The following is a 4,883-nucleotide window of genomic DNA, read 5'->3' as shown; positions in this document are numbered from 1 at the left end:
CCAAAGACGAAACAAAGAGGGTGTAGGGGAGGTCAGTTACGGGAGCTGACCAAGAAAAGTATAAACAGCAGTAAGGTCTGTTAGTACCTTCTTGTTTCTTGTGATTTGGGGTCATCCTTCTCTTCCTCATACAGGGGAGACACCCTTACAAAAGGGTAACTTGTACTCTGTTTTCAGAGCTTCTGCTGTGTCTGCTGTTTCTCAAAATAATCCTTATGCCAAAAAAAGCATATTTTGCTACCCTTCAAACTCATGCCTTATTATGATCCCTTTTCTTATTATAATCTCTTGATTTGTGACCATATTTTGAAAGGAAGGAATAACGATCTTATACCCTTTCCCTTCATAACATGTAAGGACATCTTCCAACTTCCTTGAGCTGTCCAGATCAAGCTCCTCTAGCAGGTTTCTCCAGGTCAAGACATATATACTTTACTTCTAGTTTCACTCTTTAACTCTTTCAATTGATACAGGCTATAGACATGGATGACCTCACCCAGCTCCAGCATGGAGACTGAGCTCCTCAGTATTACAAAGTCAAGATTACAAAATCAAGAGTTACAGGGGTACCTGGCTGGTTCACCGAGCAGGGCACACGACTCTTGATCTTGGCGTTGTCAGTTTGAGCCCCATGTTGGGTGTAGAGATCACTTAAAAATAAAATCTGAAAAAAAAAAAAAAAAAGGCTATTGGTGGGCTGGAGAATTATCGCAAACTGGAGGGTGCTTGCCACGATGTGATGAGATAAATGCCTATTTCCCACTTTTTAATAAATTCAGCTCTAAAACCCAATTCCATATGAGCGTTCTAGTGAAATAAGGAAGATGTTTCAGTTTTGAAGGTCATGATCACAGCCACCTCCACTGTGAGTTTTGTCAGGAAAAATTTTCAGAGGTTTGAAATGGATGACACCAGTTTCCAAGGTACGTTGAGAAGGACAAGTGTCTTAGTGCAGCTGCTGTAGCAGAATGCCACAAACCCGGCAGCTTAACTAACAGAAGTTTGTATCTTAAGAGTTCCAGAAGGTGTAAAGTCCCAGATCAGGGTGGTCCATGAGGCTGGGTTCTCGTGAGGGCCCTTTTCTGTGTCTGAAAGCCTGTCTTCTTGCTGTGTTCTCACATGGTGGAAGAGCACGGTGGGGAACCAGGGTCTCCCAGGATTCCTTACAATGCCCCCAATCCCATTTAGGAGGGTTCTAACCTCATGACGTCTTAATCCTAGTTACCTTCCACAGATCCCGTCTCCTAATACCATGACGTTGGGGGTAGGGTTTCAACATATGAATTTTGGAGGGACACATTCAGTCTGTACAGTGATTTTCATTGATTTTGAACTGTCTCACGACTCTCCGAGTTGTAGGAAATGGATAACAGTACAAATGGTTTTCATCCACAAAGATGCAAATGCAATTATGTCCAGTGGAATGCAAACGATCATTGCCCTGGAAATTGACAGTTAAAAAAAAATCTGTTTGTAAATTTACTTCAGCATTCCGGATTGTCTATAAATATGTATTTGAATTTTTTTTTAATTTATTTTTAATTTTATTTTCTTCTACATTTTTTCCTTTAAATTCAATTAGTTAACATAGAAGGTATTATTGGTTTCAGAGATACAGGCCCGTGATTCATCATGAATTTTCTTTCAAGCCAGTTGTAACATCTTACTGGTTGTAACATTATTCAACAGATACTCATTTGTATAACAGTCATAAATTTACCTTTTTTTTTTTTTTAACACAGTCTTTTAACAATTTGGAAACCAGGGGTATACACTAATGACAGAAAGAAAATACCAACTTGTGGCTGGCAAATGTAGACTGAAGAACACAGTTTGGATCTGAGACTAAACTGGGCTGTCTCTACTCCTTCTTCCCATGTCTATACCTGCAACCCAGTAGATACACTAACCCAGCAGCTCTGTGAAGGCACAGGTACTCCATAAAACTACCAATGCAAAGAGCTAAAGAGACCACAGCACAGCTGAACATTAGTGCCACCCAAAAATGCGGATCAAAGAAGGAAAAACTATTACTCTTCCTCGGATTTTTCTTCGTATGGAGAGGACAGAGGCAAGGGTGGAGAAAGTTAAGTCTCTTCCCAATAATTCCAAGACACATTTGTGTGTGGAACAGAAAGGGGACAGTTCCTCCTAAGAAGTAGTTTTGTAAAAATTCTGTAATCATGTTTTTTGGTATTTGTTTTAAAACTAAAATTAACCTTTTAAAATCCAATATGCCAGACATAGAAGTCAGAAGCATCCTTATTTTCTTCCCTTCTACAATTTTCCAGGTGAAACAGCTACCATCTCCTCTCCCTCATATTATCTTCCTGTCTTTCTCTAACTCACCCAGTTCTCCGTAAGAAGCTACAAATTCCTCCAGAGTCTTCAGAAATCCGTTTATCTGCTCCTCTGAAAACGATTTTATGAGGACAGTGGTTATACGTGCATGTGATATTACGTGCCGTACATGTGTGTATTTAATAATAATAGTAGAGATTTTGTAAGAATTCGTTTCATGTCCCCTCGCTAAGCTTTCATATTTCATTTCACATCTCACTTGACCGCAGTTAATGTAAATACTGCAGGGGTGAGGCTGGTGGGTGGTACTGAAACCCTTGGGCTCCGCCGTCTGAATTCAGACTGTGGCCCGGCACGTGGAGCAGGTGGATCTTGTCCATGCTGAATGTCTCCCGAGAATCGTGTTGTTGAGTGAAACAGCTTTCTTTTCACCTGCACCGTCTCTCACGCTTTGACGATTCGCATCAAATCAGTGATGAGGTGGGTACGGTCACGAGTGGTCATGATGACAGAACACACGGTGGTTCAAACACGAATCTTCTAGAGCCGGCCTCAAGCGTTTAGTCTCAAGGCTCGGGACTTAACTCTTCTCCTGAGAGAGAAGGGGAGGGTGGAAGGTGTTCCTGAGGCAGAGCCGAGAGCCGTGTAATTTTAACATAAGCACAGGGCAGAAACGTGTTTTTAAATTTACTTGTTTATCCTATCCTAGTTTCTACTTTTACTGCCACAGCCCCTGGCACATCATAAGCACGCATGAAATAGTTGTCGGATGAACGGTAACTATACCTTAAATATTTAGGGGGAAAAAAGCGGCTAAAGGAAGCCGGGGGCAGGTGTCCCGGGGAACGGTGCGCCGCGCTTGTCAGGAAGAAGGACGTGTCCACGCGGCGAGCACCGGGCTGTACCGGGCGAGGACGTGTCAGCGAACCGCACGTGTGCAAACGGCTGTCCACGGTGGCACGTATGCAAACGCAGGCCCAGCAGACGCGCAGGAACACAATCCAACAGGGAGGAGGGCGGCAGGGCCGTCCTGCTCTCGTCTCCAGTTAAGACGGTGCTCAGGGGGGGCCAAGGACGCGTGAGATGCACAAAGACAACGTCAGGCCGCGGCTGCACGACTGCGGGACACGCGGAGCGGCACGGAGGGTCCGTGCAGGGCTTCCTGGGCAGCGCGGCGGCGCGAAAGTGCTGCGGGAGTATACGGGACGGGGACGCTGGAGAGAGACACCGCCATCACGCCTCCCTCCTCCACACCACAGGCGGGACTAGCCCCAAATCTCGCGCTTTCCACATATCTCGCGATGCCATCCTCTAGTCGCCTCGGCTCCCTTAAGTCTGCACGAGATCGCTCAGCTTTCAAAATGTATCGCGATATTTTAGCTTTCGAGATTTTCGGTGTTTTAACAGCCCCGTAAGAAAATTTTAGGTCAGTTTTTAATACTATAGGTTGGTAGGACCTCTTTTCATGCTACTACCACCGGTCTAGTTGTGTAGGAAATTAGAGGGAGGAGAAAAATGGTGTGTCAGAAGTGGGATTCGAACCCACGCCTCCATTCGGAGACCAGAATCCCCAGCGCGGGGAAGCGGAGCTTGAGTCTGGCGCCTTAGACCACTCGGCCATCCTGACACCCTGCGAAAGACGAGAGGTTTTCTACTAAAGTCGATGTGGAGGAGTGGCGCTTCTGTGACGTACACCGGCGCGCTGGCGGGAGCGCTGACGCCAGAGGCGCCGCCGGCCCGGGAGGAGGACAGAGCCACCTGTGGATGGGAAAGGAAACTCCGCGGGAGGAGCGCAGGTGCCGCGGCGCGAGAGCGGACACGGTTTCCCGCGGCCCCACGGCGGCGGGCGCGCCTCGAGGACCGACAGCCGGCTTCCCCAGCCCTCTGCTCGGCTCCCAGGCTCTTGCCCTCACGCACGTCCCGGCGCGCTAGTGCTTTGCTTTTGACGAGAGAGGAACGACAACACACGAACAGAAGACCCCAATTCCGTGGCATGGCCCCCGCGTCCCCACAAGTGCCCCGCACTCCCGGGAGTCTGTTGGGTTCCGAAAGCGCCTGCGCCCGGGCTCATCTGTGTAGGGACAGGGACCGGGGCAGCGGCAGCGGCAGGAACAGGACAGGGACAGGACAGGGGCGGGAGCAGGGACAAAAGCAGGGGCCCTACTCCCGGTCCTCGGGCCGCTCTCGGGCGCTCAGGTCCGAGCCCCGCGCGTCCGCTGTGAGGTCGGGGACGACGGGGGCCCCGCGCCACACCTGCCGACGCAGGCTTTCTCCGCTTTGCCAGCTCTGCGCGGAGTCCTCCGAGCTCCGGGCCCGGAAGCCGCGAGCCGCGACGATAAGCCCGCGTCCTCCCGCTGCGCCGAGAGCCCCCGGGGGCTGGGACACGGCGCGGAAGCAGCCCTTGCAGGGCCGCAGCGGCTCCGGGACCGGCCCGCGCGCAAGGTAGGGGCTCAGCGCGTGGGTCCGACTCGCCTCGGCCGCTCTGCTGGGGGCTCAGCTCAGGGAGCAGAGACGGATTTGGGAATTTTAAGTACATTTTGTCCCAATGGGTTATTTTCTGTATTCACACAAAAACGTTGTTC

General features: G+C 49.6%; 1 non-coding gene across 1 annotated transcript; it reads right to left on the bottom strand.

Moving 5' to 3' along the window:
• Nucleotides 1–3,822: 3,822 nt before the first annotated feature.
• TRNAL-CAA lies at nt 3,823–3,928 on the bottom strand. Its single transcript has 2 exons — nt 3,891–3,928; nt 3,823–3,868 (listed from the first exon to the last, which is right to left on the bottom strand). It is a non-coding gene; the product is annotated as a tRNA-Leu (tRNA).
• Nucleotides 3,929–4,883: the final 955 nt, after the last annotated feature.

This window comes from Ursus maritimus, unplaced genomic scaffold (genome assembly GCF_017311325.1).
Source record: "Ursus maritimus isolate PB19 unplaced genomic scaffold, ASM1731132v1 scaffold_30, whole genome shotgun sequence".
NCBI lineage: Eukaryota > Metazoa > Chordata > Mammalia > Carnivora > Ursidae > Ursus > Ursus maritimus.
Note: the sequence above shows the minus strand (reverse complement) of the source record. Positions and strands in the feature narration are given on the sequence as shown.